The sequence below is a fragment of the Somniosus microcephalus genome, chromosome 8 (assembly GCF_052327205.1).
Source record: "Somniosus microcephalus isolate GS21.2 chromosome 8, FLI_Smic_1.0, whole genome shotgun sequence".
Classification (NCBI taxonomy): Eukaryota; Metazoa; Chordata; class Chondrichthyes; order Squaliformes; family Somniosidae; genus Somniosus; species Somniosus microcephalus.
Window position 1 is genome coordinate 132,226,065 of NC_140994.1, and position 17,096 is coordinate 132,243,160.

The 17,096-nt window shown below is 50.4% G+C and overlaps 1 long non-coding RNA gene across 1 annotated transcript in view; it reads right to left on the reverse strand.

Annotated features, from left to right (window-relative positions):
* The window catches only part of LOC147113799 (uncharacterized), a 209,770-nt gene that overhangs the window by 46,377 nt on the left and 146,297 nt on the right, over positions 1–17,096 (reverse strand). Inside the window, exons 3-4 of the long non-coding RNA XR_015079148.1 lie at positions 13,861–13,938; positions 2,897–2,953 (exon numbers count right to left, since the gene is read on the reverse strand). This is a non-coding gene — a long non-coding RNA (uncharacterized LOC147113799). The remainder of the gene's footprint in view (positions 1–2,896; positions 2,954–13,860; positions 13,939–17,096) is intronic.

Below are 17,096 nucleotides of genomic sequence, written 5' to 3' on the forward strand. Positions count from 1 at the left end.
ACCCCAGCCACAACCTCTTCACCCTGCTCCCGTCCAGTAAGAGATACCGAAGCATACGATCTTGTACCAACAGGTTTCGAAACAGCTTCTACCCCCAGGCCATAAGACTCATGAACGATTAATTTATTATTATTTATTACTGTTGTTTTATTTATTATTACTGTCTTTCTATTAGTATTTCTATTAGTATTTTTATCATTGTTATGCCATATTTATTCCAATGTTGGGAGGACTCGTAAAAATCAACATTTCATTGTGCAGTACACACGTCTGCTGCATATATGACAAATAAAATTGAATTGAATTGAATTGAATTGAATTGATCAACTCCCCATCCACCATCTTAAACATTCACTTGCTCCACCACTGGTGCACCATGGCTGCAGCATGTACCATCTACAAGATGCACTGCAGCAACTCACCAAGGCTTCTTTGACAACACCTCCCAAACCCGCGACCTCTACCACCTAGGACAAGGTCAGCAGGTGCATGGGAACACCATCATCTCCAAATTCCCCTCCAAGTCACACACCATCCTGACTTAGAAGTATATTGCCGATCCTTCATCATCACTGGGTCAAAATCCTGGAACTCCCTCCCTAACAGCACTGTGGGGGTACCTTCACCACATTGACTGCAGCGGTTCAAGAATGCGGCTCGCCACCACCTTCTCAATGGCAATTAGGGATGGGCAATAGATGCTGGTTTTGCCAGCGATGCCCACATCCCGTGAATGAATATATTTTTAATTGCTCTTCGTGGGGCTGATGCACTATGCCCCAACATAGTGATAGTGGGATGTTCCGCTTTTTGAGAAGTTTTCAAATGGCTGTGAAGCTAATATATGAAAGTGCAGTTGATGAAAAATATCAGTGGTGAAATGACAATGCAAAATAAATGAACAATGGATGATTAAGTCTATCCATGTACATTGGACGTAAAGCAGCATATATTAGTGGCTCTGTTATTTCAGACTGGAGCTCACAGTTATACTCACAGTTACACACTGCTTACATGAAAGGACGTAAGATTTTAGAAAGTGGGCCAACAAGCCTATTTTGAAGAAGCCCTGTCTATCTGCATTCTCATTCCTTTCTCTCGCCAGAAATCCCTCTAACTGTCTCTTGTACCCATTTATACTGCCTGCTTCAACAACTCTCTCGTATCTTTATCCAACTTATTATTCCTTGGGTGAAAAAATTCCACCCAACTTTCTTACTAACTGCTAAAATTCCTGTGATTTTTTTTTTAACAGGATGCCCTGGTATCTAAACCAGTGGCCACTGTGCACAATTTGGCTGGATCAACTTTGTCAATTTGGCTCATAATCTTGTGAATTTCAATGAAGCCACCTTGAAGACTCCATCTTTCCTCAGAAAACAAGGCCAACTTCCTTAATATTTCCTCGTAGCTCAGACTTCCTGAGCCCTGGATTCATCTTACTTGTCCCTACCGTCCTCTCTCATGGGTAACACCCTCCTTTGATTCGGTAACCACCATCTTACACAGCAATAACACAAGCTCCTTTAATCTGCACTGTGGTCCCTCTGCTAATACAATCCAATACTTCATTAGTCTCTTTTTGTACTACAGCCAAGCCCTCGTCTGATGATCTTCTAAATTTGCCCACGATCATCCCCAGATCTCCCTCCTGATCAACATGCTGTTCTGCTGTTCTACTGTTCCACTCAACATACTCTCCCTGTTATGGTCCCATACATCTGGAATTTCCACAGGGATTCTCCTGATATCCTGCCATACATTCGGCGGGAAATCAGTAGAAACGCTGGAGGAACGCCGCCTCGCACCATATCTCCAAAATCTCCACCAAAGTTACGGTGAAAGATCGAGAAACCCATGAAAATCCTTCCTCAGAATAATTATTTTACACTTTTCACCATGAAGATCCCCTCCAAGTTGCACAGCATTCCAACTTAGACATATATGGCCTATGCTCACTACCTAACAGCACTGTGGAAGCATCTCCGCCACATGGACTACAGTGGTCAAGAAGTAGGCCCACCACCACCTTCTCTGGGTCAACTAGGGATGGGCGATAACGTGCTGGCCTTGCCAGCGACGCAGATATCCTCTAAATGAATAAACAAAACAAAAAAGAAATCTCCATTGAACTGCATCTGCTGCCCACTTGCCCAGTTACTTAAAGAATCAAATTAATTCTGGATCGGTTTGTGTTGATCCTTGTTATCTGCTCCTATTTGAATTCATCTGGAAACTTGAGAGGGTGCAGATCACATCACAGTTCCTCATGCTTGTCAATGACAGTCAGATACAGGGCTATGGGAGAAGAACAGGGGAGTGGAATTAATTTAATAGCTCTTTCAAGGAGCTGGCATGGGCACGATGGACTGAATGGCCTCCTTCTGTGCTGTATGATTCTATGATTCTATGATGCTTGTGATGTACTAGTTTAAGAAAACCAGTGAGCACATAAAGAAAGACTTGCATTGAAATAGCGCCTTTCACGACCATGAAATAGCGCCATGGGATCTTTTACATCCACCTGAGAGCAGACGGGACCTCAGTTTCACGTCTCATCCGAAAGATGGAACCTCCGACAGTGCAGCACACCCCCAGCACTGTACTGGAGTGTCAGCCTAGATTTTTTTGCTCAAGTCTCTGGAGTGGGACTTCAACTCGCAACCTACTGACTCAGAGGTGAGGGTGCTAACCACAGAGACTTGGCTGACACATGAGAAGATTATGTGGATAGGATTAGATGAAAAGGAGTGAGAGGAGGCTCGTGTGGAGCACAAACACTGGCATGGGCCCGTTGGGCTGAATGGCCTGTTTCTGTGCTGTAAATTCTATGTAAATCTATGATGGTATCAATCAGAACGGCAAACAAACAGCAGAGGACTCAAGATTTAATTACCTTCAATCTTTCCAGTTCTTGTCTGCCAGGCAGGGATATCTGAGGTGTGTGAAAAGCCTATCACATGAAAAGAAAAAAATAATTACTCCTTGATCACCAAAGGAAATAGTTAGGTGAGGAATGCGATTGTGTGTCAGGAAGAGTGAAGGCCCATGTTTTCCTCCTTAGTGACTGGGTATAAGAGTTTCACCTGCCAGGACTTCCAATCCCAAGTTTAGGGTGACCTGCCCATGTTTTACACACAGGTCGAGGTCTTATGCTCAGGCACTGAAGAGGCCAAGGTGTCCAAATTTATTCCAGATATTTCAGGGCACTGTTACCATTTAGAATCCAAAAAATCAATGCGTTTAAAATGAAAGTTGACTAATTTCATAGCTCACATCCCATTTTAATCAAGCTTTCTATCGTTGTATGCAAAAAATGGCTGAAATCATTCAGAAGCTTGGGAATTGTATGGATTTACATTAATCATTGAATGTAAAATAAACTCTAGTGCCTTTTCTCTTCAACGGGGTTCCCACCTATTCTAGGGTATGACCAGGGTACCTCATTCAAGTGACCATTTTTCATATGAGAGCCTAGTCAGTGAGCGTCAGCGTTCTATTCAGTCATGAGGTGCGCCATGGCAGAGACTGAAGGAGTCCTTGTCCAGTGTGCTGCACATGGGCTTCGCAAGGCTGTTTGCCAGCTGACGCCGCTCCCTCCACCACCCAAACCCAGGAGACGCATGGGTAATTGCGATTCCCCAACTACTGCCCTGACTCTGATCAACTAACTCAGCACGGACCAAAGATTGATCCTAGAGTTTTCCTGATCAGAATGACTTAGTTCCACAGGTGACAAGCCATTGACCCACAGAAGCAGCTAATTATTAAAGGAGCCTTCCTCCCTGAGTGTGCCACAATAAACCCAAATGAGGTGAATGCTCTAAAATACTCTCCAGTTGCCAGTATTGTATCATGGTTCTGGCACAGAGCTCCATTAAATTCAGTAACAGGTTGCATTCATTAATGCTTAATAGTGATTGAATAAAAGGCGTTTTCAATTAACATTTGTGGGAAAAAGTAAAGTAAAATATTTTAAATTAGCAGTATTGCTCATTCTATAAAAATAAATAAATATTGGGGTGAATTGGGCCAATGGTGGGAACACACAGCCAGTGTTCCTGGTGACCCTGGCCAATGATGGGAACACACAGCCAGTGTTCCTGGTGACTCTGGCCAATGATGGGAACACACAGCCAGTGTTTCTGGTGACTCTGGCCAATGATGGGAACACACAGCCAGTGTTCTTGGTGACCCTGGATCAATGATGGGAACACACAGCCAGTGTTCTTGGTGACTCTGGCCAATGATGGGAACACACAGCCAGTGTTCCTGGTGACTCTGGCCAATGATGGGAACACACAGCCAGTGTTCCTGGTGACTCTGGCCAATGATGGGAACACACAGCCAGTGTTTCTGGTGACTCTGGCCAATGATGGGAACACACAGCCAGTGTTCCTGGTGACTCTGGCCAATGATGGGAACACACAGCCAGTGTTTCTGGTGACTCTGGCCAATGATGGGAACACACAGCCAGTGTTCCTGGTGAATCTGGCCAATGATGGGAACACACAGCCAGTGTTCCTGGTGACCCTGGGCCAATGATGGGAACACACAGCCAGTGTTTCTGGTGACTCTGGCCAATGATGGGAACACACAGCCAGTGTTCCTGGTGACCCTGGGCCAATGATGGGAACACACAGCCAGTGTTTCTGGTGACTCTGGGCCAATGATGGGAACACACAGCCAGTGTTCCTGGTGAATCTGGCCAATGATGGGAACACACAGCCAGTGTTCCTGGTGACCCTGGGTCAATGATGGGAACACACAGCCAGTGTTCCTGGTGACTCTGGCCAATGATGGGAACACACAGCCAGTGTTCCTGGTGACTCTGGCCAATGATGGGAACACACAGCCAGTGTTCCTGGTGACTCTGGCCAATGATGGGAACACACAGCCAGTGTTCCTAGAGACTCTGGGCCAATGATGGGAACACACAGCCAGTGTTCCTGGTGACTCTGGCCAATGATGGGAACACACAGCCAATGTTCCTGCTGACCCTGGGTCAATGATGGGAACACACAGCCAGTGTTCCTGGTGACTCTGGGCCAATGATGGGAACACACAGCCAGTGTTCCTGCTGACCCTGGGTCAATGATGGGAACACACAGCCAGTGTTCCTGGTGACTCTGGGCCAATGATGGGAACACACAGCCAGTGTTCCTGGTGACTCTGGCCAATGATGGGAACACACAGCCAGTGTTCCTGGTGACCCTGGATCAATGATGGGAACACACAGCCAGTGTTCCTGGTGACTCTGACCAATGATGGGAACACACAGCCAGTGTTCCTGGTGACTCTGGCCAATGATGGGAACAAACAGCCAGTGTTCCTGGTGAATCTGGCCAATGATGGGAACACACAGCCAGTGTTCCTGATGACCCTGGGCCAATGATGGGAACACACAGCCAGTGTTCCTGGTGACCCTGGATCAATGATGGGAACACACAGCCAGTGTTCCTGGTGACTCTGGCCCAATGATGGAAACACGCAGCTAGTGTTCCTGGTGACTCTGGGCCAATGATGGGAACACACAGCCAGTGTTTCTGGTGACTCTGGGCCAATGATGGGAACACACAGCCAGTGTTCCTGGTGAATCTGGCCAATGATGGGAACACACAGCCAGTGTTCCAGGTGACCCTGGGTCAATGATGGGAACACACAGCCAGTGTTCCTGGTGACTCTGGCCCAATGATGGGAACACACAGCCAGTGTTCCTGGTGACTCTGGCCAATGATGGGAACACACAGCCAGTGTTCCTGGTGACTCTGGCCAATGATGGGAACACACAGCCAGTGTTCCTAGAGACTCTGGGCCAATGATGGGAACACACAGCCAGTGTTCCTGGTGACTCTGGCCAATGATGGGAACACACAGCCAATGTTCCTGGTGACCCTGGGTCAATGATGGGAACACACAGCCAGTGTTCCTGGTGACTCTGGGCCAATGATGGGAACACACAGCCAGTGTTCCTGGTGACCCTGGATCAATGATGGGAACAAACAGCCAGTGTTCCTGGTGACTCTGGGCCAATGATGGGAACACACAGCCAGTGTTCCTGGTGACTCTGGCCAATGATGGGAACACACAGCCAGTGTTCCTGGTGACCCTGGATCAATGATGGGAACACACAGCCAGTGTTCCTGGTGACTCTGACCAATGATGGGAACACACAGCCAGTGTTCCTGGTGACTCTGGCCAATGATGGGAACAAACAGCCAGTGTTCCTGGTGAATCTGGCCAATGATGGGAACACACAGCCAGTGTTCCTGGTGACCCTGGGCCAATGATGGGAACACACAGCCAGTGTTCCTGGTGACCCTGGATCAATGATGGGAACACACAGCCAGTGTTCCTGGTGACTCTGGCCCAATGATGGAAACACGCAGCTAGTGTTCCTGGTGACTCTGGGCCAATGATGGGAACACACAGCCAGTGTTCCTGGTGAATCTGGCCAATGATGGGAAGACACAGCCAGTGTTCCTGGTGACCCTGGGTCAATGATGGGAACACGCAGCCAGTGTTCCTGGTGACTCTGGGTCAATGATGGGAACACACAGCCAGTGTTCCTGGTGACTCTGGCCAATGATGGGAACACACAGCCAGTGTTCCTGGTGACCCTGGGTCAATGATGGGAACACACAGCCAGTGTTCCTGGTGACTCTGGCCAATGATGGGAACACACAGCCAGTGTTCCTGGTGACTCTGGCCAATGATGGGAACACACAGCCAGTGTTCCTAGAGACTCTGGGCCAATGATGGGAACACACAGCCAGTGTTCCTGGTGACCCTGGGTCAATGATGGGAACACACAGCCAGTGTTCCTGGTGACTCTGGGCCAATGATGGGAACACACAGCCAGTGTTCCTGGTGACCCTGGATCAATGATGGGAACAAACAGCCAGTGTTCCTGGTGACTCTGGGCCAATGATGGGAACACACAGCCAGTGTTCCTGGTGACTCTGGCCAATGATGGGAACACACAGTCAGTGTTCCTGGTGACCCTGGGCCAATGATGGGAACACACAGCCAGTGTTCCTGGTGACCCTGGATCAATGATGGGAACACACAGCCAGTGTTCCTGGTGACTCTGACCAATGATGGGAACACACAGCCAGTGTTCCTGGTGACTCTGGCCAATGATGGGAACAAACAGCCAGTGTTCCTGGTGAATCTGGCCAATGATGGGAACACACAGCCAGTGTTCCTGGTGACCCTGGGCCAATGATGGGAACACACAGCCAGTGTTCCTGGTGACCCTGGATCAATGATGGGAACACACAGCCAGTGTTCCTGGTGACTCTGGCCCAATGATGGAAACACGCAGCCAGTGTTCCTGGTGACTCTGGGCCAATGATGGGGACACACAGACAGTGTTCCTGGTGATCCTGGGCCAATGATGGGAACACACAGCCAGTGTTCCTGGTGACCCTGGGCCAATGATGGGAACACACAGCCAGTGTTCCTGGTGACTCTGGCCAATGATGGGAACACACAGCCAGTGTTCCTGGTGACTCTGGGCCAATGATGGGAACACACAGCCAGTGTTCCTGGTGACACTGGGCCAATGATGGGAACACACAGACAGTGTTCCTGGTGATCCTGGGCCATTGATGGGAACACACGGCCAGTGTTCCTGGTGACACTGGGCCAATGATGGGAACACACAGCCAGTGTTCCTGGTGACTCTGGGCCAATGATGGGAACACACAGCCAGTGTTCCTGGTGAAATAGAAACATAGAAGATAGGAGCAGGAGTAGGCCATTCAGCCCCTCGAGCCTGCTCCTCCATTCAATGTGATCATGGCTGATCATCCAAATTCAGTACCCTGTCCCTGCCTTTTCCCCATATCCCTTGATCCCTTTAGCCTCAAGAAATATATCCAACTCTTTCTTGAATATATTTAATGAACTGGCCTCCACTGCCCTCTGTGGCAGAGAATTCCAGAGGTTCACCACTCTCTGGGTGAAGAAATTCCCCCTCATTTCAGTCAATGATGGGAACACACAGCCAGAGTTCCTGGTTTCTCTGGACCAATGATGGGAACACACAGGCAGTGTTCCTGGTGACCCTGGATCAATGATGGGAACACACAGCCAGTGTTCTTGGTGACCCTGGATCAATGATGGGAACGCACAGCAAGTGTTCCTGGTGACCCTGGATCAATGATGGGAACACACAGCCAGTGTTCTTGGTGACCCTGGATCAATGATGGGAACGCACAGCAAGTGTTCCTGGTGACTCTGACCAATGATGGGAACACACAGCCAGTGTTCCTGGTGACTCTGGGCCAATGATGGGAACACACAGCCAGTGTTCCTGGTGACCCTGGCCAATGATGGGAACACACAGCCAGTGTTCCTGGTGACCCTGGGCCAATGATGGGAACGCACAGCAAGTGTTCCTGGTGACTCTGACCAATGATGGGAACACACAGCCAGTGTTCCTGGTGACTCTGGGCCAATGATGGGAACACACAGCCAGTGTTCCTGGTGACCCTGGCCAATGATGGGAATACACTGCCAGTGTTCCTGGTGAACCTGGCCAATGATGGGAACACACAGCCAGTGTTCCTGGTGACTCTGGCCAATGATGGGAACACACAGCCATTGTTCCTGGTGACCCTGGCCAATGATGGGAACACACAGCCAGTGTTCCTGGTGACGCTGGCCAATGATGGGAACACACAGCCAGTGTTCCTGGTGACTCTGGCCAATGATGGGAACACACAGCCAGTGTTCCTGGTGACCCTGGGCCAATGATGGGAACAAACAGCCAGTGTTCCTGGTGACCCTGGGCCAATGATGGGAACACACAGCCAGTGTTCCTGGTGACCCTGGATCAATGATGGGAACACACAGCAAGTGTTCCTGGTGACTCTGACCAATGATGGGAACACACAGCCAGTGTTCCTGGTGATCCTGGGCCAATGATGGGAACACACAGCCAGTGTTCCTGGTGATCCTGGATCAATGATAGGAACACACAGCCAGTGTTCCTGGTGACCCTGGATCAATGATGGGAACACACAGCCAGTGTTCCTGGTGACTCTGACCAATGATGGGAACGCACAGCCCGTGTTCCTGGTGACCTGGGCCAATGATGGGAACACACAGCCAGTGTTCCTGGTGACCCTGGATCAATGATGGGAACACACAGCAAGTGTTCCTGGTGACTCTGACCAATGATGGGAACACACAGCCAGTGTTCCTGGTGACTCTGGGCCAATGATGGGAACACACAGCCAATGTTCCTGGTGACCCTGGCCAATGATGGGAACACACAGCCAGTGTTCCTGGTGACCCTGGATCAATGGTAGGAACACACAGCCAGTGTTCCTGGTGACCCTGGATCAATGATGGGAACACACAGCAAGTTTTCCTGGTGAATCTGGCCAATGATGGGAACACACAGCCAGTGTTCCAGGTGACCCTGGGTCAATGATGGGAACACACAGCCAGTGTTCCTGGTGACTCTGGCCAATGATGGGAACACACAGCCAGTGTTCCTAGAGACTCTGGGCCAATGATGGGAACACACAGCCAGTGTTCCTGGTGACTCTGGCCAATGATGGGAACACACAGCCAATGTTCCTGGTGAACCTGGGTCAATGATGGGAACACACAGCCAGTGTTCCTGGTGACTCTGGGCCAATGATGGGAACACACAGCCAGTGTTCCTGGTGACCCTGGATCAATGATGGGAACAAACAGCCAGTGTTCCTGGTGACTCTGGGCCAATGATGGGAACACACAGCCAGTGTTCCTGGTGACTCTGGCCAATGATGGGAACCCACAGCCAGTGTTCCTGGTGACCCTGGATCAATGATGGGAACACACAGCCAGTGTTCCTGGTGACTCTGACCAATGATGGGAACACACAGCCAGTGTTCCTGGTGACCCTGGGCCAATGATGGGAACACACAGCCAGTGTTCCTGGTGACCCTGGATCAATGATGGGAACACACAGCCAGTGTTCCTGGTGACTCTGGCCCAATGATGGAAACACGCAGCTAGTGTTCCTGGTGACTCTGGGCCAATGATGGGAACACACAGCCAGTGTTCCTGGTGAATCTGGCCAATGATGGGAAGACACAGCCAGTGTTCCTGGTGACCCTGGGTCAATGATGGGAACACGCAGCCAGTGTTCCTGGTGACTCTGGGTCAATGATGGGAACACACAGCCAGTGTTCCTGGTGACTCTGGCCAATGATGGGAACACACAGCCAGTGTTCCTGGTGACCCTGGGTCAATGATGGGAACACACAGCCAGTGTTCCTGGTGACTCTGGCCAATGATGGGAACACACAGCCAGTGTTCCTGGTGACTCTGGCCAATGATGGGAACACACAGCCAGTGTTCCTAGAGACTCTGGGCCAATGATGGGAACACACAGCCAGTGTTCCTGGTGACCCTGGGTCAATGATGGGAACACACAGCCAGTGTTCCTGGTGACTCTGGGCCAATGATGGGAACACACAGCCAGTGTTCCTGGTGACCCTGGATCAATGATGGGAACAAACAGCCAGTGTTCCTGGTGACTCTGGGCCAATGATGGGAACACACAGCCAGTGTTCCTGGTGACTCTGGCCAATGATGGGAACACACAGTCAGTGTTCCTGGTGACCCTGGGCCAATGATGGGAACACACAGCCAGTGTTCCTGGTGACCCTGGATCAATGATGGGAACACACAGCCAGTGTTCCTGGTGACTCTGACCAATGATGGGAACACACAGCCAGTGTTCCTGGTGACTCTGGCCAATGATGGGAACAAACAGCCAGTGTTCCTGGTGAATCTGGCCAATGATGGGAACACACAGCCAGTGTTCCTGGTGACCCTGGGCCAATGATGGGAACACACAGCCAGTGTTCCTGGTGACCCTGGATCAATGATGGGAACACACAGCCAGTGTTCCTGGTGACTCTGGCCCAATGATGGAAACACGCAGCCAGTGTTCCTGGTGACTCTGGGCCAATGATGGGGACACACAGACAGTGTTCCTGGTGATCCTGGGCCAATGATGGGAACACACAGCCAGTGTTCCTGGTGACCCTGGGCCAATGATGGGAACACACAGCCAGTGTTCCTGGTGACTCTGGCCAATGATGGGAACACACAGCCAGTGTTCCTGGTGACTCTGGGCCAATGATGGGAACACACAGCCAGTGTTCCTGGTGACACTGGGCCAATGATGGGAACACACAGACAGTGTTCCTGGTGATCCTGGGCCAATGATGGGAACACACGGCCAGTGTTCCTGGTGACACTGGGCCAATGATGGGAACACACAGCCAGTGTTCCTGGTGACTCTGGGCCAATGATGGGAACACACAGCCAGTGTTCCTGGTGAAATAGAAACATGGAAGATAGGAGCAGGAGTAGGTCATTCAGCCCCTCGAGCCTGCTCCTCCATTCAATGTGATCATGGCTGATCATCCAAATTCAGTACCCTGTCCCTGCCTTTTCCCCATATCCCTTGATCCCTTTAGCCTCAAGAAATATATCCAACTCTTTCTTGAATATATTTAATGAACTGGCCTCCACTGCCCTCTGTGGCAGAGAATTCCAGAGGTTCACCACTCTCTGGGTGAAGAAATTCCCCCTCATTTCAGTCAATGATGGGAACACACAGCCAGAGTTCCTGGTTTCTCTGGACCAATGATGGGAACACACAGGCAGTGTTCCTGGTGACCCTGGATCAATGATGGGAACACACAGCCAGTGTTCTTGGTGACCCTGGATCAATGATGGGAACGCACAGCAAGTGTTCCTGGTGACTCTGACCAATGATGGGAACACACAGCCAGTGTTCCTGGTGACTCTGGGCCAATGATGGGAACACACAGCCAGTGTTCCTGGTGACCCTGGCCAATGATGGGAACACACAGCCAGTGTTCCTGGTGACCCTGGGCCAATGATGGGAACGCACAGCAAGTGTTCCTGGTGACTCTGACCAATGATGGGAACACACAGCCAGTGTTCCTGGTGACTCTGGGCCAATGATGGGAACACACAGCCAGTGTTCCTGGTGACCCTGGCCAATGATGGGAATACACTGCCAGTGTTCCTGGTGAACCTGGCCAATGATGGGAACACACAGCCAGTGTTCCTGGTGACTCTGGCCAATGATGGGAACACACAGCCATTGTTCCTGGTGACCCTGGCCAATGATGGGAACACACAGCCAGTGTTCCTGGTGACGCTGGCCAATGATGGGAACACACAGCCAGTGTTCCTGGTGACTCTGGCCAATGATGGGAACACACAGCCAGTGTTCCTGGTGACCCTGGGCCAATGATGGGAACACACAGCCAGTGTTTATGGTGACCCTGGGCCAATGATGGGAACACACAGCCAGTGTTCCTGGTGATCCTGGATCAATGATAGGAACACACAGCCAGTGTTCCTGGTGACCCTGGATCAATGATGGGAACACACAGCAAGTGTTCCTGGTGACTCTGACCAATGATGGGAACACACAGCCAGTGTTCCTGGTGACCCTGGGCCAATGATGGGAACACACAGCCAGTGTTTGTGGTGACCCTGGGCCAATGATGGGAACACACAGCCAGTGTTCCTGGTGATCCTGGATCAATGATAGGAACACACAGCCAGTGTTCCTGGTGACCCTGGATCAATGATGGGAACACACAGCCAGTGTTCCTGGTGACTCTGACCAATGATGGGAACGCACAGCCCGTGTTCCTGGTGACCTGGGCCAATGATGGGAACACACAGCCAGTGTTCCTGGTGACCCTGGATCAATGATGGGAACACACAGCAAGTGTTCCTGGTGACCCTGGATCAATGATGGGAACACACAGCCAATGTTCCTGGTGACCCTGGCCAATGATGGGAACACACAGCCAGTGTTCCTGGTGACCCTGGATCAATGGTAGGAACACACAGCCAGTGTTCCTGGTGACCCTGGATCAATGATGGGAACACACAGCAAGTGTTCCTGGTGACTCTGACCAATGATGGGAACACACAGCCAGTGTTCCTGGTGACTCTGGCCAATGATGGGAACACACAGCCATTGTTCCTGGTGACCCTGGCCAATGATGGGAACACACAGCCAGTGTTCCTGGTGACGCTGGCCAATGATGGGAACACACAGCCAGTGTTCCTGGTGACTCTGGCCAATGATGGGAACACACAGCCAGTGTTCCTGGTGACCCTGGGCCAATGATGGGAACACACAGCCAGTGTTCCTGGTGACTCTGGCCAATGATGGGGACACACAGCCAGTGTTCCTGGTGACCCTGGGCCAATTATGGGAACACGCAGCCAGTGTTCCTGGTGACTCTGGGCCAATGATGGGAACACACAGCCAGTGTTCCTGGTGACTCTGGCCAATGATGGGAACACACAGCCAGTGTTTCTGGTGACACTGGGACAATGATGGGAACACACAGCCAGTGTTCCTGGTCACCCTCGATCAATGATGAGAACACACAGCCAGTGTTCCTGGTGACACTGGTCCAAGGATGGGGACATACAGCCAGTGTTCCTGGTGACCCCGCCTTGCAAAGTACATGTGGGCATAGATGTGAGATGAGGACAGATTGACGATCCCTTCTGCAGTCAGACATCCTCCTGTCCAGGCTCACATGTGACGCATGGCCACTTGGGTGAAGTACCAGCTGGTGTTGACTCATGTGGAACAGTATCCCAGTGAGAGTCAGCAACTTTATGTGAGGAGGGGAAGAAATTGGTGGGAAAATAACTTCAGTTTTCAACCTCAATATTTAGAGAAACAAATATGAATCTCCGCAATGAACAGCACTGGTCTTTGTCTAAAATTATGCAGAGACAGGCTCGCAATGAGCTTTGAGAAGTTTCATGAAATAGGACCTTCTTCGCTTGCAGAATCTCATCGATGGATTTCGACCGATTTTTGACACTCTGCTTCGCTGGTGAAGATGATTCATTCTGAGGAAAAAGAAAAGTTCACAGGATTGTTAAGAGTACAATCGGAGAAATTTTAAATGGCCAGCGTTCACACGGGAAACTGCCAAACTTACTTCTATTTGTTTACAAACAATACAATAACTTAGCTCATTTGAGTGCTTACATGTTTACAGCACCTTTGATGTCATGAAACGTTTCAAGACCCTTCCCAAATTGCTGTAAGGAAGCAGACACTGAACCAGGAAGGGAGAATTCAGAAAGGGATGACCGAAAGCTGGGTTGGTTCATTAGCTTGGGCCCTCAGGAGCCATGGGCTGGTGATGAGTGGACTCAGACACCATCCCTCTTCCTACATTCAGGAAGAATAAAACAAAGTGAAGATCGACCTGACTGCTTTTATATGGTGTGGCCGTGTCAATCTTAGTCTGGCTTTCAAGTGGCTCAAAAGCTGTCTTCCAAATCAAGTTCTCAGCCAATGAAAACCCAACTGTTAAAAAACCATGAATAAAAACAGAAAATGCTGGAAATACTCAGCCGGTCATGCAGCATCTGTGGGGAGAGAAACAGAGTTAACATTTCAGGTTGATGACCCTTCGTCAGAACTGGAAAAGTTGGAGATGGAACAGGTTTTTAAGCAAGTGAGGGGTAGGGAAAGGGGGTGAGGGGAGGAAAGAACACAAGGGAAGGTCTGTGATAGGGTGGAAGGCAGGAGAGATTAAAAGACAAAAGGGATGATGATGTAAGGCAAAAGGAGATGGTAATGGGACAAGTTAAGAAACAAAAGATGACTCTAGATGAAGTGTAATTGGCACTGGCAGAATGATCAACAGCTGCCATGTGAGAGAGAGAGAATTTTTTTTTAAAAAAGATAGAGGCAGAGGTTATGGTCTGAAATTGTTGAACTCAATATTGAGTCCAGAAGGTTGTAAAGTGCCTAATCGAAAGATGAGGTGGTGTTCCTCAAGCGTACATTGAGCTTCATTGGAACAGTGTAAGAGGCCAAGGACGGAGAGGTCAGAGTGGGAGTGGAGCGGAGAATTAAAGTGACAGGCGACCGGAAGCTCAGGGTCACCCTTGCGGACTGAACGGAGGTGTTCCGTAAAGCGGTCAACCAATCTACGTTTGGTCTCCCCAATGTAGAGCAGACTGCATCGTGAACAGCGAATACAGTATACTAAATTGCAAGAAGTACAAGTAAATCGCTGTTTCACCTGGAAGGAGTGTTTGGGGCCCTGGACAGTGGGAAGGGAGGAGGTAAAAGGGCATGTGTTGCATCTTCTGTGCTTGCACGTGAAGGTGCCAGGCAAAGGGGAAGGGGTGTTGGGGGTGATAGAGGAGTGGACTAGGGTGTCGCAGAGGGAGCAGTCCCTTCAGAATGCTGAAAGGGGAGGGGAGGGGAAGATGTGTTTGGTGGTGGGATCATGCTGGAGGTGGCGGAAATGGCGGTGGATGATCCATTGAATGTGCAGGCTGGTGGGGTGAAAGGTGAGTACAAGGGGAACCCTACCCAGGAGGGAGGGGAAGGGGTGAGAGCAGAAGTGCAAGAAATATAATGGACACGGTCAAGGGCCGTGTCAACAACAGTAGAGGGGAATCCTCGGTTGAGGAAAAAGGAAGACATGTCAGAAGCACTAGTGTGGAAGGTGGCATCGTCAGAGCAGATGCGGCGGAGACAGAGAAACTGGGAGAATGGAATAGAGTCCTTACAGGAAGTGGGGTTGGAGGAAGTGTAGTCCAGGTAGCTGTGGGAGTCAGTGGGCTTATAGTGAATGTTTGTCAATAGCCTAGAAATATAAAGAGGACAGATCATCATAGTATAATTGTAATGATCAGTAACCTGTCATTCTGGAATGGTACACTAGGTGGTGCTGTATGTATATAAGAGTGGGCTACCCATGATGCACTAGGCTACCCACAAGGCAGCACTCAAGATGGAGGCCGCTACAGATACTGTATCTAGTGTAGTGTATGTGCCTTTAAGACAGAACTACTTTTACAGCTCCTGTATATTGTAGGACCGGCAGTGACCACACCTGTATATAAGCCTTGCGCATGCCTCTGTACCCCCAGTCTTGAGACTACCCTCCTCCAGTAAATACCTGTTTATCGTTAAGTTACAGCATCCGTGTGGTTATTGAAAAACAGCATACTCTCAGAATCACGGATCTAACAGTGGCGACGAGTGTCGATTTGAATCTACCTGCAACTCTGCATTTCCCTTTGAGGATTCGCTCCGGGAGGGCGGTGTAACAAAAAAAAAAGTCGAGGCCAGGAACACGGGCGTCGACTGTGGTGTATGTAACCTGTTCCACCTTAAGGGAATTACCTTAAGAGATGTACTACTTTCTCTTGGCTGCTGTATACTGTAATACCGGTGGTGACCACACCGGTATATAAACGTTGTGTGGTGATTTGCTGGGCAGTTCAGCCCTGACCTCCGAATAGTAAAGACCTGTTAAAGTTATTCTTGTTGTCTGTGTCCAGTGATTTATAATAAGCATAACTGGGACACACAGACTCAACAGTGGCAACGAGTCCGATCTTACCCTGCGGCAGTTTTACATCCAAGGCAGCTTCGTCCTCAGAACGGGCGTCGAGAAGAGGCATCCGCCCTCATCATCCTGCTGAGCACCACATCGCACGCGAGGCATTGAGAACCCAGGTTAAAAAGAAAAATTCTGACCACGAAGCCCTCCATCAGCGACAGACAGTGATCATCCCTTCTACCACGGTGGTGGGTAAGCCGATCAGCGACACGAGCAGAAAGTCGGCCGCGTTGGCTGTGGAGTAGGGGAGGGAAAACGGAGGAAAAAGGGCGGAGAACTCGACCGCGGCCGGTGAAAAGGGCCGGGCTGCAATCGGGGCTGAGAGGCGCAGCGACTGGGGCAGCGTTAAGGCCACGAGAACCGCGGAGAACTCAACCGCAGCTGGTGTAAAGGACCGACCTGCAAGCGGGGCTGAGAGGCGCAACAGCAGGGGAAGCGTGAATGCCCACGGGAACCGCGGGGGAGCAAAAAGCAGTGTCGGGGAATTGAGAACCGCTGGGGAGGCGAGAACGGCAGCAGCACGGCAATCGCCATTGCAGCCAGCGGGGGAAGAAGGCAAACGCGGGAAGCCGCCATTGTAGTCGGCGGGGGAAGAAGACGAGCGCGGGAAAAACCGCCAAGCGCGGGAAGCCG